At 44.5% G+C, this 26,190-nt stretch overlaps 1 long non-coding RNA gene across 1 annotated transcript; it reads left to right on the forward strand.

The window, feature by feature from the left end:
* The first annotated feature begins 9,343 nt into the window (after positions 1–9,343).
* LOC149442490 (uncharacterized) lies at positions 9,344–24,562 on the forward strand. The gene is made up of 2 exons (XR_016307189.1): positions 9,344–9,482; positions 21,629–24,562. It is a non-coding gene; the product is annotated as an uncharacterized LOC149442490 (long non-coding RNA).
* Positions 24,563–26,190: the final 1,628 nt, after the last annotated feature.

Genomic DNA, 26,190 nt, shown 5'->3' on the forward strand with positions numbered 1-26,190 from the left:
CCCACCTCCACCCAGTACCTCACTCACCGCCCACGAGATTGCTAACCACTTCCAAAGCAAGATCGACGCAATTCGCAGGGACATCACCACTGCTCAGACTTCCGCCCCACCTAGCATCCCTCACACGAAAACCCCCTCGACACTCCTCTCCTTCAACCTCACCACTGTCCAGACCTCCACCCCACCCAACATTCCTCACGCTAAAACCCCCTCAACACTCCACTCCTTCGACCCCGTTACCACCCAAGAGGTCACTAAGATCTCTGAAGCTCGCCTTAGCACCTGCCCCCTTGACCCTGTCCCCACACAACTCCTACGATCACCCTCCTCCTCCATCCTACGCTCCCTCACTCACATCTTTAATCTCTTCCTCTCTACTGGCACATTCCCCTCCACTCTGAAGCACGCGCACATCACTCCCATACTTAAAAAACCCTCCCTGGATCCCACTGACCTGAACAACCTTAGACCCATCTCCCTGCTGCCATTTACATCCAAACTCATTGAACGCTTTGCCTATAATCGCTTAAGCTCCCACCTCACCGACAACAACCTCCTTGATCCTATTAATATATAGTACCCCCTGTGCTATTATACCGTTAAAACGCTAAGCAGCCAGCACTTAAGTGCCACAACCCAGGCACCAAACACAGTCAAAAAATAGAAAACATAAAACAGTGCAGCGCTACAAATTCCTATACAAATGAACATATAATATATGCTAATCCAATATATCTCATCCCTTGTAGGAATATAGTACTGTGGTCACTCCCAGTGACATCTAAAATAGCGTTTGTTACACCACACCATAGGTGTACTGCCTGTGTGGATCCTAATAGGGTGCACCAAGATGGCACCCACGCTGGATATGACGTCACTGCGCGGTCCGTTTAGGCCCCTCCCACTGGCGTATCTATGCGTTACGTCACGATTGGTGCACGTGATTTCCTCAGGATATCCTGAGGAAGTCACGTGCACCAATCGTGACGTAACGCGTAGATACACCAGTGGGAGGGGCCTAAACGGACCGCGCAGTGACGTCATATCCAGCGTGGGTGCCATCTTGGTGCACCCTATTAGGATCCACACAGGCAGTACACCTATGGTGTGGTGTAACAAACGCTGATGAATAGCTGCATAAGTGTGAGTAGACAACTGTAGTGTGGCTTTTAATAAAGTAAACGGTTTTACACTATGTTGGATCTTTTGGCTTTACTGGGGATTGTTATGGAGAGGCACCTGTCCTAGTACCGGGAGGTATTAACTGGACACAAAACCTACCAGAGGAGGAGAGTCCCACCACTACTGCTGAGGAGGATTCCATGGTTTTGGAGGAACATAAAGAGGCACTTTTAGCTCATTGGTCCTGAGGGGCCTGGGCAGGAAGGTGAGGGGGCACCCCTGTCACTGTGGATTCACACTCAGTTTGGAGCACCTGCATGAAGAGTTGTTGTGTTTCACTTATTAGGACACTCAAGGACATAGTATTTTAGATGTCACTGGGAGTGACCACAGTACTATATTCTTACAAGGGATAAGATATATTGGATTAGCATATAATATATGTTCATTTGTATAGGAATTTGTAGCGCTGCACTGTTTTATGTTTTCTATTTTTTAACCTCCTGATCCCCTACAATCTGGCTTCCGTCCTCTACACTCCACTGAAACCGCCCTACTCAAACTCACCAACGACCTGCTAACCGCTAAAGCCAATGGCCACTACTCAGTGCTACAACTCCTCAACCTCTCCGCGGCTTTCAACATGGTCGACCACCCCCTCATCCTCAAAAGACTATACTCTTTCGGCCTCAGAGACTCCGCTATCTCCTGGCTCTCTTCCTATCTATCACAACGCTCCTTCAGCGTTACCTATAACGCTGCCACCTCCCCCTCACTCCCCCTCTCTGTTGGGGTCCCCCAAGGTTCTGTCCTCGGGCCCCTTCTCTTCTCCATCTACACCTCCTCCCTTGGTCACCTGATAAACTCCCATGGCTTCCACTACCATCTCTATGCCGATGACACTCAAATCTATCTCTCTACCCCTCGCCTCATCCCTTCAGTCTCCGCCCGAATCACTAGCCTTCTGAACGACATTTCAGATTGGATGTCACTTCACTTCCTCAAAGTAAACCTTGCCAAAACCGAGCTCCTAGTTTTCCCCCCAGCCCGCGCCCCCCCCCCCCCGACCTCTCCATCACGACCAACAACACCACCATCAGCCCCACCCCGCAAGCCAGAGTACTTGGTGTCATTCTAGACTCCAATCTGTCTTTCCAGCCCCAGATCCAATCGCTGACAAATTCATGCAGACTCCACCTCCACAACATCTCCAAAATACGCACATTCCTAACTCCAGAAACTACAAAGCAACGCGTTCACTCCCTTATCATATAACGACTTGACTACTGTAACTCCCTCCTTGTCGGCTTACCCCAACACAGGCTAACCCTGCTTCAGTCTACTCTGAATTCTGCGGCCAGACTCATCCACCTTACTAACTGCTCCGTATCTGCCACCCCCCTCTGCCAATCCCTCAACTGGCTTCCGATTGCCCAACGCATAACACTCAAAATACTAACACTGATGTACAAAGCTGTTCATAACACTGCCCCAAACTACATCACCGACCTGATATCCATCTACCACCCAAATCGCACTCTCCGCTCCTCACAAGACCTCCTACTCTCTAGTTCCCTGGTCTCCTCCTCCCATGCCCGCCTCCAGGGCTTCTCCCATCCTCTGGAACTCACTACCCCAATCCATCAGACTGTCACCTACCCTCCTCACCTTTAGGCGCACCCTGAAAACCCATCTCTTCAGAGAAGCCTACCCCGCCCTCACCTAACTGCTGATCTCCTCCGCTCCCCCCACCACTCCATCCCCCACTGCTATTTCCTCCTGTACCACTCTCCCCTCCCTCCTAGATTGTAAGCTCCAAGGAGCAGGGCCCTCGAACCCCTCATGTATTTTATTGTATTGTTACTGTATTGTCTCATGTATTGTCTCCCATTGTAATGTACAGCGCTGAGCAAACTGTTGGCGCTATATAAATACAGTATAATAATAATATTTAGACTACTACAATAAAGAACATATTTTAAAATATATAATACTAATAATAATATTCAACAACTATATTTTTTTTTGTTTTTTTTTTGTTTTTTTTTTTAATTTTTTTGTTTTTTTGGGTTTTTTTTTAAAGCATTAAATACTATAACTTCTACAAGACAGGAAAACTCTTAAAATATATAATACAATAAATACATCTAAGCTGATAATATTAATAATAGATCTCTATAATACCATTCTCCTCATCGATCACGTAGTCGATTCCATTGTCATCTAGAAACTCTCTCATACGGTTGAAATCCTGGTTCCCTCGCACGATAGGAATGTTCGCCCGGCACATGGGACAGGTAGCACTCTGTTCAACCCATTGTTGGAGGCAGCGGTTGTGGAATTGGTGATCGCAGGGTAGGGTAGTATTGGCGTCTCCATCTTCACAATCTGCTAAACAAATGGTACAGATTACCTGCTCCTCGCCGCGAGGCTCCATGGCCGGTGCTCCCTGTGGCTCCATGGCTGGTGCACCCTGTGGCTCCATGGCTGGTGCACCCTGTGGCTCCATGGCTGGTGCACCCTGTGGCTCCATGGCCGGTGCACCCTGTGGCTCCATGGCCAGAGCTCCCTGTGGCTCCATGGCCAGAGCTCCCTGTGGCTCCATGGCCGGTGCTCCCTGTGGCTCTGGGTGGTGCTCAGCAGCCCTGTTGCGGTCTCTTGGAGATCGGCTTCGGCTGATGGCGGCGTCCTCCCTTCTCTGCCGATGTTGCGCTCTGGACCTCGTCCGATGAGCTATGGGAGACTCTCCGCCCTCCTGACGTGATGGCCTTCCACGAGATGGACGTCGTGAAGATCTCGGCATCCTGGTAGTAATTGATGCCGGAGTACCTGAAAACAGCTTAAATATATCTAATATTAAGTAGAAAAGGTACAATTTCTGGGGAAATTGTGTTCTTGCCTGCAGCAGTAGTCTACAAGTGCAGTGGGCGGAGTAGCATTTGTCACTCTGCTGGCTGCTCACACACCTGGGTTCCTATGGCAACTCACTCTACAGCAAGGGCAGAGGAGTGGGCGGAGCCTCTGTTGACACAGCTGGGTTGCTATGGCAACTCACTCTGAGAGGCATTTTTATATACACACTGCTCCAACTTGCCAACTTCACTGGCGATTGCCATCTTCAAACACTTGTAGTTTTAAAAGTATAAATGCTACCGTGAAAAGGGTTATATTGTTAGAATCACAAGAACCAGACCTAAATTTTGATGTATAGTATGTGTCTGAAATATTAAAAATGAATGCACAGTCGCAGTTTAAAAATGTCCCTTAAAATTTCAGGTGACTGTGAGTGAAGTTTCAATGAAAGTCAATGGGAGGGGTGAGTTGCAAACAAATGGTCATATTGTGAAAACTATCAGGACTATGGCTTAGCCGTGAACATTTTTAGTGACAGCAGGGTTAGCTGAACGTTTTGATATAAGATATGTGTAGGTGGGCTTGAAAATGACATAGTGATGGCAGTTTACAAATCATGTTATGATTTTTCCTTCCACACTGTAGCTTTGTCATTTCTCACTCTAGTTGCACCATTCATTCCTATGGGAAAATTTCACCACAAAAACCGCGATATTTCGTGAACGATTCGGCGAAACGTTCCACAAAGTAATAGCAATCCGATCGGGAACAATCCGCACGTTTTGATATATTACTTGTCTTTGTAGTGTAAAAACTGTGGGAGGAGTTAGCGTGGCAAATTTGGCTATAAGAATAAGAATATATTTGTGAGATAACAATAAGTGATCTTTGCAAGAACACTGAATTACACAGGATTGGGGCCATTCAATGGTTATTATTGAGTTCTGCCACAAGATGGCATTCTCAGGTGTAATACCGCTCCTCGCCATAGATGTCTCCCTTCCCAGTCGGCTCTATACAGAGAAAACGGCGGCCATCTTTAGCTATGTAAAGTCTATGGGAGGCGGAGGAGAGGAGCAGCTGAGAGGGGAACAGGAAAGGAACGGCCGGGGTGGGGATGATGGCCTCCCGGGGGGAGCTGAGCTGAGCAGGTGAGGAGGACAGAGGGCAGGAGAGCTGGGTAGGTGGATGGAGGAGGCCGGGGGGCTTTGTGGAGAAGGCTGGGGGGATTGTCTGTATAAAAAGGCTGATAGGAGGTCATGTCTGGAGAAGGTGGGGGAATAAGAGGCACAGATATAGCTGGGGCTCCCCAACCTGCCCCCCAGCGTCCCCCCCACCTGCCTCCTCAGCATCTCCCCAATTTCCCCCTCAGCGTTATCCCCCCCGCCCCATTCAGCTTTATCCCCCCCACACCCTCAGCTTTATCCCCCCCCAGCTTTATCCCCCCACACCCTCAGCTTTATCCCCCCCCCTCCACACCCTCTGGGTTATCCCCCCCGCACCCACTTAGCTTTATCCCCCCCTCCGCCCACTTAGCGTTCTTCCCCCCTGCCCCCTTAGCGTTTCCCCCCCCCACCTTTTCCCCCAGTTTCCCCCCCCCAGCCCAGTGTTTCCCTCCACCTGCCTCCCCCAGTTTTCCCCCAGAACACTGGGGAGGCAGACTGTGGCTGACCCCCCCCAGGCCTGCACAGGGTACAGCTCACTGAAATCAAAATAAAAGAAAAACAAAACTGTGTGACTGGCCCCCAAGTTGTGGCCAACAATGCCCTGAGTGTCCGAGTTCTCCAGTCCTCCCACTTCTTCCACAAGTCTTTCAGTGCCGCATTCCTGGGCCGTCCTGGTGTCATCCGGCCCTCAGAGTGTAACCAGTCCTCACCCAGGGTGCGTTTTTTTAGGTCATGTGGCAGAAATGTGCTGGTTGTTAAGAAGTGGCCGCCCACCGGCATCCTTCACAGCCAATCAATAGCTGCTAGTTAAAGGATAAGTTCACTTTTTATGAATAAAAGCACTTTTTTTTTAAAATTTTCTGGTGGAAAAAAAATGTGCACTTATTTATTTGTTTCAGGAGCCTGTAAAGCTTTGTACCAGCAATCAGCAGATGGCTGATTGCTGGTACTCAGCAATCACAGAGATCACCAGATGCGCGCTGCTAGGGGCACGCGGGAGGGCGCGTTCTAGGAGGATGTCGTATGACGCCCTCCCAGAACTGGACAACTGCGCTGTAGCCTTTATTCGGCTATAGGCTGGTTGTCAAATGGTTAAGAAGCCAGTACCTGATGACGTCCTTAACAACCAGCTATTCACCAATATGCTTTGCAATGCAACACATTTAACACACACCACAAAACGCACAGCAACCGTGGTATAAACGTGTGAAATATGCATATGTGTTTTTGCCGCAAGTCAGCGTGAAAGTAGCCTAAGTGATGACACAGCCCCTGTGATGTTGCTTGTCACATGGTGTTTCGGGAAGTAAACAGAGGAAGGCTTGTGAGAGTGAGAACCTATACTATAGATCTGTGATCATGTCATTAGAGCAAAGGTGTCTTCACATCGCAGCATTTTAGGATACTGAGAATATTCGTTAGAATGCACACGTGCCAGAGGTGTCCCCAGGAAGGTAAACATCAGTATTGTATTAACCGCTTCCCGTCCACCCTATAGCAGAAGTACTGCTACAAGGCGGCACGGGTGCACAAAATCACGTGTATATACCTGATTTTGCATTTCCAGGTAGGGGGCGCCCATGTGCCCTACCCGCGTCACCATTCGCGGCTGCAGCTATCAGTCACCGGGTCCCAGTCGGTGTTTACTCACCGGCACACGGTGATTGCCGAACATCTCCGACAGTGAAGGGGGGGGGGGGGGGAATGGTTTGTAAACAAAACAGTTCTCTCCCCTGTCAGCTCCTGCCCACTGCTTTGCATGGCTGTGCAGAGCACTAACACACAGCCCCATAGTAACACAGAACACAGGTTAACCCTTTAATTGCCCCACATGTTAACCCCTTCCTCCCAGCTGCCATTAGTACAGTGTCAGTGGTTTTTATTAGCACTGATCACTGTATTGGTGTTCTTAGGGATGTCAGTGAAAACAGGTCAGTTCCACCCAGTGTCAGAATGCCCACTGCAGTCCCGCTATAAGTTACTGATCGCCGTCATTACTAGTAAAAAACAAAAAAAAAAAACCCAGTATATATACCGCCATTTGTAAACACTATAAATTTCACGTAAGCCAATTAATTTACACATATTGGGATTTTTTTATAGCAAAGACATGGAGCAGAACACATTTTGGCTTAAATTTGTGATGAAATGTGATTTTTAAAAAATTTTTACTGGACATGTCTAAATGTCTAATAGCAAAAAGTCAAAAATATTGTTTTTTTTTTTCAAAATCGTCACTTTTTTTTTTTTTATTGTGCAAAAAATAAAAATGCATAGGCAATCAAATACCACCGTATCATTGACCAGCCGTAATGCAAAACAATGGCCTGCTCAGGAAGGGGGTTAAATCCTCTGGAGGGCAAGTGGTTAAAGGTTAATTCACCTTTTGTAACATGTTACCCCCATATTCAGAGTGTAACATGTTATGAAAGCACTGGCCCCCGCTCCCTGCAGATCACCAGCTTTGTCAGCTAGTGAGCGATCTTCTCCCCGATAGCTGTCAAATGTTTAAAAAATGTGGCCGTGCGGGGCTCCATTTGCCTGGTCACATCACTCCTCTGTGAATGAGAAACTACTAGTCCCGACAGACTTAGCGGCTGTCAGTTTGTAGTTCTCAATGAACTACCACGGCACTGTGGAGCACTGGGATAGTTCATTCAGTCTTTCTGTCAGTATATCTGCTTGCTTGTACATCCTGTATGGGGTGAGCAGATGTACTGACAGATCTGCAGGAGACCTGCATGGCATCAGTGATCTGCCTATCGCTGGTGCAATGCTTTCCAGGCTTCGGCAGCAAAAAATAATGCACATTTTTTTACCTGCATATAAAATGTGCATTTTTTTTTTTTTTTTATCAAAAGGTGAACTTACCCGTGAACTAAAGGGCTTTGGAAGGTGAGAATACCGGCAGCAAGTATTATGGAGTATTTTAATTCTTGGGATTAGAAAGCCTTAATGTATAACTAAAGGAAAAACTTTTTTTTTTTTTTTTTGGGGGGTAGAGAGGAGAGGGATTAGAACACCTGTCAGGTTTTTATTGCTGTCTTTGTCCCTGAGAGATCCCCCCTCTCTATGTGTCCTGTTTGCCATTATCATCGAAGGTAAATGTAAAAGAAAATCCCAAATTTTGTGTTGTCCCCAGAAAAGTAATAGAGGGGAAATCTTCCAATGAGGGACCCCAAAGTATTCCCTTAATTTTCAGGGATTTTTTTGACTTCCTGTTTTGGCTATGGGACAGGAAGTGAAGGTAAATCTCCCCAATGGGACACAGATGGCAAAAAATAAAACTGACGGGGGTTATAAATGTCCAAAATGAAAAAGAAATGTTGCCTATAGTTCTACTTTATACCCCTATTAAAACATTGAACTCTTTCTTAGCAGGATCAGTGATGTTCTCGCCTATGCCGTCCCTTCACCCACTTGTCTCCCCCCCCCCCCCCCTTGAGCTGACATCTTAATTGTGGTCACCCAGCTGTGACACCTTTTGGCTTCACAGCTGGGTGCCCACTGCACGAGGTGTACTGCACCTCCCGAATGGTCCGGCAGTCTTCTTGGACCTGTAAAGTGTCCTAGAAGACTGTGGGGGGAAGGAGGAGGGCATGCTAGAACCAGGGACCCGCTCCCCCCCCCCCCCCAAAAAAAAAGTGTAAAATGTGGCAGTGGAGGGGGTAGGAGGCAGACAAACAGAGCTGCCCCTTTTGGTGGAGCTCCCTTTAATATATCTATAAATTATTTTTTTTTAAATGCAAACAGTAACTGAAATTTGATTTATTATCAGCTTCTTGAAGTCAGCAGAGATCAGACTAAGGGGGGGGGGGGTGCTGCAGCAGTGCAAGGGACCAGTTGATTGTGCTCATGTGCTGATAGGAGGAGAAGGGGAAGTGACAGAAAGATTCGGCTTTCTGCTTCTCTCTTTACTGTTCAGTCATAGGCTAGGGGAAAGGCAAGACCTGTAAGTGTTAGTTATCTGCAGCAGAGAAAAATGGGGTTCCTGCTCTGACAAACAGTACTGTGCTGTGTGGCAGAGCTGTGTAGATTTCAGGACTGGAGGGATAGAAATATAAGTCCTTTGTCAGATAAGACCTGTATAAATATTTCAGCCATATGTTTGAGGTTAATATTATATAAAGGCTGGTATGTGTGAAATGTATTTATATATTTTGTTGTTTCTTTTTGTGTATTTTTCTCCTGGTTTAAGGTTTCTGCTGGTTTCTCCTTGATCAGTGATGGTCCAGTGAGCCAAGCAGTGTGTGAGATGATTAAGTAAGAAGTTGGGACCATGGGGCAGAAGAAAAAGCCATTTCTCAGGTTACTGGATTACCTGGTGATCATAGGCGCAAGGTAAGCCATGGTTCCTTTTCATGTTTTATCACTAGAGTACTACAGCAGGCATCACTCGGGCAGTTTAGTTCTATAACCAAAACACACATACATTGTCAGCAGCAATCCACTGCCTATCCAGAGCTCCTTTTTATTCTTAGTAATTTCAGATCATACACTAGAAGGATAGATGACATTTTAGCAAAAATCAATATTCCATCTCTCTGTTCTCTCCTTTGTCTTTGGCTCAGAGACAGCAGCGGGAGCCATTGGCCAGTGAGGAGGAAGCCGGGCCAGGCTGTGCTTTGTGAGTCAATAGACACTCAGAGCTGGCTCTGCAGTGAACCTGCACGAGTGCTCCCATAGCCAGTGGCTTGCTATGAGGACACTTGGCAAAGGGGGAGGAGCCAGGGACCCGAGGGGAGCACAGAGCAGGTAAGTATGACATGTTTATTATTTTAAAGAAAATAAAATGGGTTTAGAATCACTTTAAGTTGCTGTTTTGAGACAATTACAGGGGATTGCCATATCTGTTTTCCTTTTGAAAATGTAAAAGTCAACACATTCTTCAATTTAAATCAGCTAAATACATTTTGGATGCTTCAAAACAAAAGTATTGTAACAAAAAAAAAATATTTTGTCTAGTGGTACATAGAAATGAAAATTCTGGTGCCGAAAATGAAAATTCAAAATGCACTTAGCCGAGAACCGAAATGCACAATTTTTAAACATGAATATATATTTTTTTGAAAAAAATACACTTTGATTAGAAAAAAAACAACAATATATACCTCAATTTTTTTGTAAAATATGAAAGAGAATTTTACGGCGAGTAAATAGATGCCCAACATGTCATGCTTTAAAATTGTGCACGCTCTTGGAATGGTGTGAAACTGCGGTACTTAAAAAATCTCCATGGGTGATGCTGTAAAAATTTCTACAGGTTAGCAGTGTAAAGTTACAGAGGAGGTCTAGTGCGATAATTATTGTTCTTGCTCTGATGTTCGTGGCGATACCCTCACACGTGGTTTGAATATTGTTTACATATGTGGACATGGCCTACATATGCGTTCACCACTACGTGGGGTGACAGGGACACTTTCAACTTTTTTTTAATTTATTTATTTTTGTTTTGTTTTTTGCACTGTCCCTTTAAAAAAATTGTTATCACTTTTATTCTTATCACAAGAAATGCATGCATCCCCTGTGATAGAAATAATTAGTGACAGGTCCTCTTTATGGAGAGATATGGGGTCAATAAGACCCAACATCTCTCCTTTACAATGTAAAGAATTGGATCAAAAAAAAACCCATTGATCTAGTGCTTTAAAAAAAAAAAATGTCCGTAACCGGAAGTGACATCGCTCCGGTCCTCCAAGGGCATAGAGATGAGTGGAGGCCATCTTTCCTTCACTCATCTCTATGCCCAGCGCCGGGATCGATGGTTTCTCAGGTGAGGCTGAGAACTCCCGAGTGGCGGCAGCGAGGGGCGGGGTTTTTTTGGCACCCGTATCGGTGCTTTTTTTCATTTCGGCCGACGGCCGAAAGGGGTGTTTTTGGCAGAAACGCTTCGGGCCACTGAAATTTCGGTGCATCCCTAGTTTGGTCCACTACCTGCAATGCTGCTGAGAAGGACCCTTTCTCGCTGTGTGGAGGCAACGGTTGCCTTTCAGAGATCTGATACACCCACTGCTGAGTCAGAGACAGAACTCTCCAATCTGCAAGGTGCATGAGTGTCGCTGATCCCAAAGCTATAGGTCTGTCCTCTGCAGAACAACTGCTGCTTCCACAGAAAGAGCAAGGGTCCTTCACTGCAAAATGCTGTCAGGGGAAAAAAAGCTCAGTTCACGGGAAAGAAAGTACGTAAATTTCATTTGGGTTCAGCGTTGCATGACCACGAAATTGTCAGTTAAAGTAACGCAGCGCTGTAATGCAAAGAATGGGCTGGTAAGGAAGGGGGGGGGGGGTAAATCCTCAGTAGGGCAAGGGGTTAAATATGTGTTAACCTCAACACAGTGTACCATAAATAATCAAATGCAAACTGCTCATATTACAACATTGTGTATACATTCGATAAACATAAAGTAAACCAAAGAATATGTAAGTTAAAAGTTCAAAAAGATAATACGAAGGTGTGAAAAGGGCCAGTGGTTTGGTACTTGTAATAACATGCTCCACTTAACAGTACTGTTGGTGCCCCACATGGACCAACACTCACCCTATGTAGGTGACCAATTATCTCTAGTATGGTCAACAGCACTTGTGGTGTATTCCCCTGTACAATCATCACAGTTTTGTTTATCCGGGTAGTATGCAGCACACCAGATGAATCCACTCATAGAAAGGATTCCCCCTCTATTTTTACTACATTCTCTCGGGCCCTTAGTAATGTGGGGTCCTTCAGTTGTTCAGTGGCAAAATTTTCCCTGTGTACTTCTAAGTCAAACACTAGGGGTTGTAGGCTCCTCCCTAGGCTCTGTTTTCCCTGCTAATACTGGCAAGGGAAACACAGGCTCAATCCTCACCCTCAGAGGATTCCCTAGGATAACCTTCAGGCTCTGAAGGACCATTTAATGGGAAATCTGGGCCATTCTAGAGCTCCCAGAATTTTGGGAAATCCCTCCCCACAATGGCGTCATGTGGCAGTTGGGGAACCAGATCCACCTGATGACACAGGTTACCGAGGGAGGTCTCAAAGGACACTGTTGCCACTGGATACTCTCTCGTGTCCCCATGAACACAAATGACTGCCAATTTTCTAGGGTGCAAGGTTTTTCCCGTTACCAATTCAGTTTTTTCCAAAGTAACCAGGCTACCTGAATCCAACAATGCAACAACATTTTTACCATCAATACCCATTTTGCATAAAGGTTTCTCATTTCCCTTTTCAGCAGTGCAAGTAACAGTTGCAAATGGGGACTGCTGTCTCTCAGTAAGAAAGTCACAGTGCATTGGTTCATCCGTACTTGGGCAATCTGCTGCTACATGTCCCTTTTCCCGGCAGCGGTAACAGATTATCCTTCTGCTCACCTCTGGCGGGTTTGGCTTTCCAGGCCGCTCACGCCAGATATTGGAAACAGTCCCAAAAGTACCTTTCGTTCCCCCTTTTCCAATCTCTCCACCCCCATCCCTTGGTGCAATGTTACCCATTGCTGGGGATGGTCTGGTCTTGGGGTGGAAAGTCGGTGATTCCTTGAGGGAAGACGTAAGATTTTCAGTCGCTAGATATCTCTCCACAAGGTCCAAAAGCTTGTCTGCTGTTTGTGGATCTCCATGACTCATCCATTTCTGCAAGGTAGTAGGGAGAGACCTCAGAAATTTGTCCATCACCACCCTTTCCACAATCTTTGGTCCAGACAGTGTATCTGGCTGCAGCCATTTCCTGGTCAAATGAATAAGGTCATACATTTGGGATCGGGGTGGTTTTCCCAGTCGATAACTCCAGTTGTGTACCCGATGAGCCCGGACAGCCAGGGTTACGCCCAGCCGCGCCAAAATTTCCATTTTTAAACGATCCTAGTTCTTGGCTTCCTCAGGCTCAAGGTCAAAATAAGCCTTTTGGGACTCGCCAGATAGTGGGGTGGCCACTAGTCCAGCCCACTGCTCTTTAGGTCAACTTTCTTTTTCAGCTGTCCTCTCAAAAGTGGTCAGAAACATCTCAGGGTCCTCATCTGCAGACATCTTTGGCAGCAGGTGACTTACACGGAAAGATGCTATGGTAGTAAAATCACTCCCAGCCTCAGTCTGCTCACTCTGCTGAAGCTGTTTCATGATGGCTGCAATTTGCTGTTGGTGTATCTGTTCCTGCCATTCCAACGATTCCCTAAGGCGTGCCTACGCCTGTTCCGGGGCTTGCTGCTGGGCTGCAAGGCTCTGTTGCAAAACCTGCTGCTGGGCTGCAAGGCTCTGTTGCAAAACCTGCTGCTGGACTGCAAGGCTCTGTTGCAAACTTGCATTTGTTTTCTGCTGACTTGCATTTGCCAAAGCAAGCTGTCTCAGTATCTCTTCCATGCTGGCCTTGCTTCACCTGCCTGCATCCTCCACCATATGTGAGGGATTAACCCAGTAGCGGGTTGTGCTTGGCCCCCTGGATGGGTCAGAACACCGTGAAAGAGGCTCAGCACGACAGCAGGATCTTGGTGAAAAGTTTGTGCTTTATTTACAAGTCGGGTGAACACACGGTGCAAATAGTCAAAACAGCAAAAAAATACAAACAGAAAATAAAACCTTGCCCTGCTGGGCATCTAACTACAAACACAGGTTTCCTATCTAGCTGTCTGAATACAGCCTATTGCTGCTTAGACACAGAGTGTTCACACAGTCTAAGATCACACAGATTATCTCTCACCACAGGATGGTTTGGTTGCTCCCCAGTCTGTCCTGCACAGCAAACTGGTTCCAGGTTGGAGCATCCTCTCTAAGCAGCCTGGGCGTTTTATAGAGCCCAGAGCCCTCAACTCGCTACAGCTGAGCTAATGAAATCATCAGTGACCTAAAACGGCTCACTACACAGCACAACAGGAGAAACAGTCCGTGTATAACATGAACCTGGGGCAAATATACCTTCCATCCTGGACACATCCCTTAGTTCTTCCTGCCTTCTTGTCACAGCACCCTTTGAAATTATGGACAATCCTGAGGCACCCTATTCTGAAATGTATAAAAGTATTCTAATAGTTTTATATAACGCAGCAACATCCGCATACATAGGACGCCCAACATTAGAGGTGATTTGTTTTTCCAAAGTAAATACACTTTTGCACACTGGTACTGACTAGTATTCCAATGTTTCTCTTCTCCCTCAGTTTTTCTCTATCACTGAGATGTGACCCCCAGCACAGACCGAGAGGGGCGGGAGAGGGTCAAACCAAGATACTGTGCAGGCAACCAACATCCTCCTTATCAACTGATGATGTCATTGGTTGTCAGGCACTGGTGGCTAAAAGGTCCTAATGGTGCACAATGAAAACCTGTGGCTTTGTGTTACTAAAAGGCAGGCTTGTTCCACCCGCTGGCTTGTGTACAAGTTTTGGGCAATTTTTAGACCTTTTTCCAAGGCACCCCTGAAGAAACCTCAAGGCACCCTGGTTGAGAAAGGCTGGTCTAGTGCGTTAGTGTACAGTGCATTGCAGTGTCCAGTGTGCCAGTGTACAGTGCATTGCGGTGTCCAGTACATCACACAGTACGCTGCATTGCGGTGTCCAGTGTACAGTGCATTGCGGTGTCCAGTACGTCACACAGTACAGTGCATTGCGGTGCCCGTTGCGTTAGTGTACAGTGCATGGCGGTGTCCAGTGCATCACAGTGTACAGTTAATGGCGGTGTCCAGTGCATCACAGTGTACAGTTAATGGCGGTGTCCAGTGCATCACAGTGTACTGTGCATTGTGGTGTCCAGTGCGTTAGAGTACAGTGTATTTTAAATATTGTATTGTTTTTTTCCAGTTTTTTTCCACTACAAATAAGATGTGTGTGGTGCGCATATGAATTTGTTCTTTTTTTTTTTTCTTCTTCAAACTAGAGTCCGGCCCCCCAACAGTGTGAAGGTCTGTGAACTGGCCCCCTGTTTAAATAGTTTGAGGACCCCTGGTATAACCTGTAGGTCATAAAGCTACACATAAACCTATATTTGTTTTCTTTATTCTTCAATAGTCACAAAGGATATAAGTTCACTTTGTGTGCACCAAATGTCTTTGCAAACTTGGTTATTACCTTGCAGAAGTAGCAGTCCCATCGCTAGGCTGTGTGGAGTCTAGAGCTGTGAGAGGTACCCAGAAGGTACCAGAGCTTTTGACGATCGACGGCTTGACGTCATATCCGGCGCGGGCGCCATCTTGGTGCTCCGGTTTCCGAATCACAGTACACCCCTGGAGTGGTGTAAAGGCTTGCTTGCTTTCAGGTCTATGTGAGTAGTTTTTAGTCTTCTTTGTTTTATAATAAAAGGTTTTACACTATACGAGTCTCTTTTGCCTCACTGGTGACCATACTGGAGGGCCATACACTGGAGAGACACCACGGACTTCATCCACCGCTTATGTTATAGCCAAGAGGAGGGATTTGCACCATTGCAAGAGGGATCCATCTACTATCTGGAGGAATATTCCATCTATTACACAAGGCTCTTTGGTCCCTGGGGGCCTGGGCAGGAAGGTGAGGGGGCACCCCAGCTATAGAGGATTGGCACACTGCAATTCACATCTGCATGGAGTTTGTGTGACACATAAGGACACTATTTCACCAATTTATTCATGTCACCTCTATGTATGTCATTTTCCTAGTTGTCCGCTTCACCCCACATTGATGTCAGTTATTTGTGTTCAAGTCTATTTGCATACTTGGGATATATATCACTGAGTCGCCTGTTTTAATATAGCGCCGTATTATTTGTTTATATTCATGCACCCAACCATCCACACAATGTAAAAATAGTGATGGGCCGAACACCCCCCCCCCCCCTGAATTTCGAACTCATTGCAAGTCTATGGGACTCGAACTTGTAAATTCAAAAGTGCCCATTTTGAAGGCTTATATACAAGTTATTGGCCATGAAAGGGGTGTGGGGACTCGGGTACGGTCCTGAGGTACATAAATCAGTGAAAAAAAAAACTTACAAAAGTATTATTTTTAAAGGGGTAGTCATTTTTCATTGCCTACAGTTAAAAAAAAAAAAAAACCTTTAAATATCATGCCTGGGGGGTTCTCTTAAACTATCTGCAAACTTTCACATCTGTACAATGTATAGAACCTGCTTTAGCAAAAAAAAAGTGAAATGTAATATTTAGAAAAAAAACCTAATCCTTTACGTCTGGTAGGATGGTTTGGAGGGACTCTACAGTAAAAGATATTTTAAAAAGTGCGTGGGGTTCCCCCTAAAAGCCATACCAGGCCCTTTAGGCCACATGCCTTTTAAATTAGGACAGTGTCCCCATGCCGATGGGGACAAGGGCCTCTTCCCCACAACCCTGACCCAGTGGTTGTGGGGGTCTGCAGGCAGGGGAGCTCATTACCATCAGGGTACCCCTTTAAATAATGATTCTGCCCCCCTCCTTGTGAGTGAGTAAGGGGTACTTGTACCCCTACCCATTCACTAAAGGGTTAAATTGAGTAAAAAATAAAGAGACCAGACTTTTTAAAAATTCCTTTAACATAAAAAAAAACAAACGTTTGTAATAAGTCCTTTGCCGGTCAAATGTGAACAATCGGGCGGAGCTAGGGGTAACTATTGTGATGTGATTGGCCAAAACATTGCACCTGACGACCTGTGGTCAGTTGCATTGTTTGGCCAATCACAATACACTGTGAAAGTGCAGTGCATTGTGGGACCCGGCAGGTGAACAGCCTGCCAAATGCCCTTACCATTCATGTGTTCGCAGAACACATGAATGGCCGATGTTCGAGTCGAACTTACAGCCCATTACTATGTAAAAGGAAACGCGATTCATCAGACAGGCCACCTTCTTCCATTACTCCGTGATCCAGTTCTGATGCTGTTTTGCCCATTGTAGGCGCTTTTGCCAGTGGACATGGGTCAGCATGGGCACTCTGGATGGTCTGCGGATACACAGCTGCACACACCACAGACTGCACTGCCCGTTTATTCTGCTTTCGACACAACAATTTCAGGGACAACAGATTTACTTGCTGCCTACCTATTGCTGATTGGTATTTAAAAAAATAAATAAATATATATATATATATATATATATATATACACACACACACACGTGCGTATGAAGGGCAATTTATACAGATTTTCAGTGTCATCTACAGGAAACAAAATACTTATTCAAAGGAATATGGTGAAATGCATGAATGAAGGTCAGCAAGAGAGAGGCTTGAGCAGTGATGCAATCCCAGCACCCAGAGGCAAGGAGCTGTGGGTTAAAGGGGAAGGAAATTGCTCAAGGGAAGGGAGGTACACAGGGCAATCCTTACATAGCACAGATGGCTGAAATGTAGTAGGTCAATACCCAAGACAACACTAATAGAAAGGGCTGGGCACATAGGAGGAAAAAACAGGATCATAGTTAACAGAACAGTAATGAAGTGTGATGTTAGTGCATTACACTACTCCCATATTAAACGTCCCAACAGCACTCTATATTGGTCTGCTGCATAAGGGCTCTTGGTAATTACAATCCCCAGTCCCCAACTGTTTATGTACTGTACTGGTTCACATATATGCAGATTGGATGCGGTTTGAACCACATCCAATCTGCATGACAAGTGAAATAACATTGCTTCCTATGGTGCCTGTTCACATACTGTATGTCCTGTACACTGGCAGTGCTGATTCAATGCGGATTGAAAAAGAGTCCTGTCCGATTTCTGAGCAGTGCAGTCTGGTTCAGGTGCGGATTAACAGGCTATTGAATTCTATGGAAACTGTTTCTAAACCACACGTCATCAGTTGTGAACAGGATAAAATCTTGACCTGAACCTGATCTAAAACTAACCTGAACCGCTGAACAACTACTGTGTCACTTAGCTGTGATATCTGAGCTTCAATCTGCAACGCACATGTGTGTACCCACACGACTCCTTTGCAAGTAACTTTATGTCCACCAGATTTAAGAAATATTTTGGTCCAAAGACCTTTTTAAAAATCCTAATGTACCACTGGAAACTTGTGTTCAAACATGTCCCCTAGAAACCCAATAGCTGTATTCTGGTGGATGCGACTGTCAGTAAATGCAGGACACATCATTCAGACGTGAACAGACATCTGGGTTCAGGTATCTCTCAATATATGCTCTGGATATATTGCTGGCTTTTTGGAGGACATTATAAGGCTGGCCATACACTATACAATTTTCTGTCCAATTTCTGCCCATTTTCCTTTAGATTTAACTTCCACTATGTAAAGCAAGGGCCTGCCTAATTGGATACAGTTGAAAGTGTTTTTCAGGTTTGACCTCATATTCTATGGTTTTTGGTAAATCTAAAGCAAAATTCTCAAGAAAATTGTATAATGTATGGCCAGCCTAATTAAAAGAGCAAACTAAATGGGAGAAACCCGTCCTTTCAAAGCTTGTATGCTCACCTAGGCGAGGATGACATATGAAGTAGGATATCTACATATAGTTTACATGGGCGAAGATATGATGGGGATCTCTGTCAAGTCTATAACGCATGGCAGAGAGCTGCAGCGTGTGTACACATTTGTGCAATCCCACAAAACCCAAATTCATGTCTGGAAAGCAGTAGGTCCTTGCCAGTCTCTGGGGCCAGACAGAGACATACAGGTATTTCCATGCATACAATGGAGTCTCGCAGAGTTTTGCACATGCATAGACGTGCCATGGGCCTCTGCCAGGTCATATAGACTAGAAATAAAAAAAACTTTAGCTAGATAGGCTGCAGTTCCTCTTTCAAGAGTTCCTAAATTTTTTGTAGCCACAGATTGAGTATTATTATATACGGTTGTGCTCAAAAGTTTGCATCCCCTGGCAGAAATTGTGAAATTTGGGCATTGATATTGAAAATATGACTGATTATGCCAAATAATTGTCTTCTATTTAAGGATAGTGATCATATGAAGCCATTTATTTTCTCATAGTTATTTGGCTCCTTTTTAAATCATAATGATAACAGAAATCACTAATCCATTAGTCACCTTAAGTGTCATTGAATGTTTACGATGACACTAACTATAGACATTGGTCTCTGATGTGGGATGTACCCACTATGACCAGGAGACCAAATGTGTGGGTGAAGTGGACAAGCTGGTACTTTGGTAGCTAGAGATCTGCAGGTTGTCCTGATCTAGATGCTAAAACATATACAATTGTGCTCAAAAGTTTGCATACCCTGGCAGACATCGTGAAATTTTTGAATTGATATTGAAAATATGACTGATCATGCCAAAAGAAGTCTTTTATTTAAGGATAGTAATCATATGAAGCCATTTATTAAGTGTTCTTGCATGGCAAGACCACTTACTGTTATCTCACATATATATTCCTATTATTATAATAGCCAAATTTACCACCCTAACTCCTCCCACAGTTTTTACACTACATAGACAGTAATATACCGAAACGTGCGAATTGTTCCCGATTGGTGTGCTATTACTTTGTGGAACGATTCGACAAATGGTTCACGAAATATCGGCGTTTTTGTGGTGAAATTGGTCCCATAGGAATGAATGGCGGAATGTTCAAAACTAGAGTGGGAGCTGAAAAATCAGGACATGATTTCTAAACTGCCATCACTCCCTCATTTTCAAGCCCACCTACACAAATCTTATATCAAAACGTTCAGCTATCACTGCTGCCACTAAAAATGTCCACGGCTAAGCCATAGTCCTGATAGTTTTTACAATATGACCATTTGTTTGCAACTCACGCCGCCCATTGACATTCATTGAAACTCCACTCTAACCACCTCAAATTTGAAGGGCAATTTCTAAACTGCGACTGTGCCTTCATTTTTAATATTTCATATTTCAGAGACATACTATGCATCAAAGATGCATTTGAAGATGGCAACCGCCAGTGAAGTGAGCAAGTTGGAGCAGTTTGTTTTTTACCGCTCTTCTCTGCCCTTGCTGTAGAGTGAGTTGCCATAGGAACCCAGGTGTGTGAGCAGGCAGCAGAGTGACAAGCCACTCCACCCAGTTACTCCGTCCACTCCAGTTGTAGACTACTGGTGGAGGCAAGAACACTTCACACAATTTCCCCAGAAATTGTAGCTTTTCTAGTTATCACATAGTTGTTTGGTTCATTTTTAAATCATAATGATAACAGAAATCACCCAAGTTGCCCTGATCAAAAGTTTACATACCATGGAATGGCCTTTGTATAGACACACGAGGTGACACACACTGGTTAAAATGGCAAATAAAGGTTCATTTCCCATATCTGTGACTTTTTAAATTGCAGTTAGTGTCTGTGTATAATAGTCACTGAGTTTGTTAGCTCTTATGTGGAAGCACTGAGCAGGCGAGATACTAAGTCATGGGAAGCAGAACAGAACTGTCAAAAAACCAGCATAACAAGGTAAAGACACTTTATAAAGATGGAAAAGGATATTAAAAGATATCCAAAGCCTTGGATATGCAAATCAGTACTGTTCAATCACTTATTAAGAAGTGGAAAGTTTGAGGATCACTTGATACTAAGCCAAGGTCAGGTAGACCAAGAAAAATTGCAGCCACAACTGTCAGAAGCATTATTTGGGATACAAAGAAAAACCCACAAGCAACCTCAAATACAGGCTGCTCTTGGAAAAGATGGTGTGTTTGATGGAGCACAATATGACAATACTTGAAAAAATTAGGTGCATGGTCAAGTTGCCAGAAAGAAGCCTTTACTGCGGCAATGCGACAAAAAAGGTTAGTGACCCATGTCAAGGTGTTGTCAGGCATATTGTAGTAAACGGTCACTTGATGGCTAACCTGGAAAGTTAACCCAGGCAGATCCCACCCTCTATTCAGCGCTGCTGGCTTTGCTCTGTTATGTTAGTGACAGCGGTGGAGTCAATCTGGCGTCCGGCCCTAGGTTTCACCCCTCTGATATGACAGTCAGTAACACTGCTCTGGGGGGGTTCAGACCACCATGACCCCCCCCCCTTATCTATGCCCCAGCTCTTCAGTAGCTGGTTTCCTGTCTGGGTAAGCCTAGGTGCCCCACTTGAAAACTGGGTTCATGTGTATATTGTAGATATAGTATTATATGCATGTATTATGTTGTATTCATTCATTTTTCAGATGTTCTGCTCTCTGTTTTCTCCTGAAAAAATGGAATAACTGCAAAACATGTTGAGAAGAAGTGGGTAATTTTTATGCTCTAGATTGTACTCTCTGGCGTTTTGTATTCGTTTTCAGTAACATTAGTCCCGTTATGAAAGAATTATGAAAATTGTGTGGGCATATTATTGGTACATGTTTGTAAATGCTTGTATTTTAACATTGTAATAAAGTACTTTCGGCCTCAACCAAAAAATGTCCTTTGTATAACAGGCTTTGGACGTAGGTGCCCTTACATTTCAAAGTATATATATTTTTGCACATGTTTCTATGATCTCTTGTATCCTATCTGCAGCCTTTAACCATGTCCTGTTTCATGTCCACAATCTCTAACTATTTCTTGTATCGTGTCCACATTCACTAACCGTCTTCTGTATCATGTCCATAATCTCTGACCATCTCTTGTATCATGTCCACAGTTTTCGAATATCTCTTGTATCATGTCTGCAATCTCTGACCAATTCTTGTATGATGTCTGCAATCTCTGAAGAGGAGCCTGGAGAGGAGTCAAGAGCGAGAACGTTGCTAGCACAGGGGTCACAGGAGGAGTCAGATATATGTTGACTGTGGAGAGAATATCCAATGGAACCAGAGAACCAGAGCTGCCAAGCTGGAGTCCGGAGAGGATCATCTCACTGAACCCTACTTTGAGCATCTGAGAGGAGGTCATTGACAGTGCTACCAGTCCAGTCTGAGGGGGGTCACTGATGTAAGGAGGGACTGAATTGAGTTAGGTAAGGGGTAGGGATGCACCAAAATTTCGGTGGCCGAAACGTTTCAGCCGAAAACACTCCTTTCGGCTGTTGGCCGAAATGAAAAATAAGCACCGATACAGGTGCCGAAAAAACCCTGCCTCTCGCCGCCGCCCGCTGCCGCTCGGTAGTTCTCAGCCTTACCTGAGAAACCATCGATCTCAGCGCTGGGCTTAGAGATGAGTGAAGGAGAAATGGCTGCCACGCATCTCTATGCCCTTGGAGGTCCGCAGCGATGTCACTTCCCTTTCCAGCCATTTTTTTTTTTCTAAGGCACTAGATCAATGCTTTTTTTTATCGAATGCTTTACATTGCAGAGGAGAGATGTGGAGTCTTATTGACCCCCATTAAATTAATTTTAAAAAAAAGTTTAAAGTGCCCCCATCCCCCGTGCTACATGTAGTGGTGAACGCATACATAGGCCATGCCCACGTATGTAAATGGTGTTCAAACCACACATGTGAGGTATTGCCACTTACGTCAGAGCAAGAGCAATAATACTCACACCAGACCTCCTCTGTAACTTTACACTGCTAACCTGTACAAATTTTTAAAGCATCACCCATCAAGATTTTTAAGTACTGCAGTTTCACACCATTCCACGAGCGTGCACAATTTTAAAGCGTGACATGTTGGGTATCTAGTTACTTGCCATAACATCCTCTTTCTTATTTTACAAGAAATTGGGGCATATATTGTTTTTTTTTTTTGATTTTTTTTTTTTAACCAAAGTGTATTTTAAAAATATATATATATTCATATTTAAAAACTGCGCATTTCGGTTTTCGGCCAAGTGCATTATGAAGTTTTGGTTTCGGCACCAGAATTTTAATTTTGGTGAACCACTAGTAAGGGGTGCACTGATATACAGGTTCCCTGTCATATCAATAACCCCCCCCCCCGCACCTTAATTAATTAGTTCTGTGGAAATTGGTCTATTGCAGCAGTTTTTACTGGAACGGGTGGTGAGGGGAAACCATCACACGAGGACACCTGTCATACTGAAAACTGCAGCAAGCTCTTTGAACACATTTTTTTTTAACCAAGCATTAGCATTACTGTCTCTTTGGTAACTGATATGTCAGTTTTTAATGTTGTCTCTGTGCTCCAGCTGGGGAGAAATACCCTCCATTTGCCCTGTTCACTTTTCCACCAAGTTCAGAACAGAAATTGAGGGGATTTTTGCTCTCTTCATCCTGGGATTTCCCTTCTATTTCTGTGGTGATGGCTAATTGGCTATGGGACTGAAATTGAAGGAAAATCTCTCCAGATGGATGAAGGTGACAATACTGCTGTGTTATATCAACCTGACCTTCATGGAAATGGAAAAATATGTTTTTTTCACTTTTCATGTAACTTAAACAGATTGCTAATTGCACTAGCTATATGTTTATAGCTTAAATATTGATATTTGCACTGTTGTTCACTGAAAATTGACATTTTATGTACTTTTGTGAAGTAGGAAGATTCCAATGTTACAAACAACCTTTTCATTGGGGTGCAACCTATATGCTAGAGATGGTTTGCACCTAAATGTAAGGGGGTCTGCTGTGCTGGGGGAGAGGCTTATGGGAAGGCTGGAGGAGTATATAAACTAGGATCGAGGGGGGAGGGAGAATTGGATTAGAATGGGGTAGACAGATCAGGCAGGGGTCAGTCCTTATTGGTGGGTGGAATGTTGAAAGATGAGGGGAGGGCTATGGCAGATGATAAGAAGGTTCCCATGTTGCAAACAACCATTGGAACTGGTACCATTTGTAGAAAAATAAAAAACATGCAACATACGCGTGCAAAAGGTTTAAAAGAATTAAAGTATTTGTTCACCAATGCCAGAAGTCTGCCAAGCAAAATAGGTGAGTTGGAAGCAGGGCTGCTGTTAGCAATCATGGGGCTCCATACAGCCTACCTGATGGGGCCCCAAAACCCCAACCCTGCCCCACCCCCCTTACCCCGCCTACCCACCTAAAAAAATATGCAGCTTTGTCTTTAAGGATAGTTATTTTCCCCAGCCTGTTATAGGCAGGCCATACATGATGCAAATTTTGCAAAAATCGATCAATTCCCCCATCAACATCTATGGCTGGCTTAAGGATGCATCTGACTGTCCTATCTTCAGCCCTGACTCACACCACTGTGGCTTTGAAATTGTGCTACTTCAGTGTGATTTCAAAGCCACAGATCAGAGAGATTTGTACCTAGGATTTTACTGCGGCTTGCGACTCCATTTACCAGTCAATGCAAGTCGCAATGAAATCGGAAAAAATTAGTGCAGGAACCTTTTTCAAAGTCGCTGTGACATGAGTCGCAGTGATTTGAACGGTTCCAGTGTAAACCAGGGCTCATCAATCATCACGATTATCATGATAATCATAGTGCAGGTGCTGTGGCTCAAAGCACCTGTACTGTGTGACTATCATCATGACAATGATGATCTCATTTGGCTGCTCCCTGCTGTATAATTGAACATAGTCTAGGCAATGGTCAGGGCACAGGGAAAGGTGTGTATTGTGTCATGTAATTACTGTACCGTTCCTGTGACTTCTGCTGCTGCTGGGTCCGCAGGTGCCCGAAAAAGAAATAAAAGTCCCCCTTGTCTCCCAACCCTCAGGATGAACTGATGGAGCCCCCTCAGCCCAGGAATAATGTTACCACCACCCGGGAGCCATGTACACAGGGGAACAGTGTGTATGCACTGACTGTACATGTGATCCTACATGAAGCCTGAAGCTGCTGTCTGGGCCCCCCTTTTCTGTGGCAGAGCCCAGGCCCCCTACAGGAGGCCCGGTGGTACCCCCTTATCAGCAGCCCTGGCTGTAAGCTTTGGTACATGAAGAGAACTATGATTTGATTGGTATTGCTGAATCCTGGCTTCATTCTTTACATGACTGGGCCATTAATATTCCTGACGATGTTCTCTTTCGGGGAGAGATGGTAAAAAGGAAAGGTGGTGGTGTCTGTCTCTATGTGCGAAGTGATCTCAGAGCGAGTGTGAAAGAGGACCTAGTTGATGGAGAGTGTGATGAGGCTGAAGCATCATGGGTGGAACTGCATATGGGGGTGTGTACTACAAAGGTAATCATTGGAGTTTGTTATAGGCCTCCCAATGTTAATGAGGAGGTGGAGACTCAGCTCCTTGCACAGATTGAAAGGGCTGCAAGGGCTGGGACAGTGATAATAATGGGGGATTTTAACTACCCGGAAATTGACTGGAGTAATGGTACTGCAGGAACAGTAAAAGGGCAAACATTTATCATCCTACTACAGGACAATTTTATGGTACAATTCATAGAAGCCCCAACTTGGAATGGTGCTCTGCTGGACCTGGTAATCTCAAACCATGCAGAGCTTATTACTAATGTCCATATAAAAGAACATCTGGGCAGCAGTGACTATAACATGATTTCATTTATTGTTAGGATGTGGTGAGTGAGTGACAAGATAATAAATTGCACCACATCCCTGGAATTTGAAAACGTTGAACTAGATAGTGTGGGATTTTCAGGGTGCAAATTTACAATGATAAACACATTTAAAAACCACAATAAATTTTATTTAATCTTACAAAAAAAAGGGAAAAGAAAAAGAGTAAATAATTACAATACTGTAAAAAACAAAAATTGAAGCTTGGCTGTATTGTTGCAGTAATTCCCTACATGTTTCACCCAACAAGGGCTTCTTCAGGTGTGAGAGAGAGAGAAAAGCTTCAACCACGATACAGTCTACAATATATCAAAAAGAATATACATAAACAACGGAGTTATGACATACATCCACACAATGAACATAATAATCAAAAGTATAAAAGAACACGCCGGGTCACCCTAGATGTCAGGTTCACGGAGCTACTACCGCATATGAAAATGCACTATCAAAGAACCTAGTTGGCCTATGCATCCGTGCAATTGTAGAGGATATAATAGGGATCAAATATCCATCCAAACATAGGTATAAATATGCAAAAATTAATAATTACATTTCTACCAGATGGGGCAAAAAAAGAATCAGATAGAGGGAGAGAGAACAGCAGGTGATGTCAAGTCATTGAAATAATTAAAAAATAAATGAAAAATGAATTTACCTTTAAATTATCACAATTCAGGCAATAGAGGAAGCAAGAAAACAGTTTTTGACTCAAATTGTTAATATACAATTCAGCCACTAGATGTCAGGAGAGGTCACAAGTTCATAGAATATTAGCTGTAAAAATCAAACAGTACTCGAAACAATGC

Source organism: Staurois parvus, unplaced genomic scaffold, assembly GCF_062004578.1.
Source record: "Staurois parvus isolate SC_StPar_1 unplaced genomic scaffold, SC_StPar_1.0 ptg000885l, whole genome shotgun sequence".
Lineage (NCBI taxonomy): Eukaryota > Metazoa > Chordata > Amphibia > Anura > Ranidae > Staurois > Staurois parvus.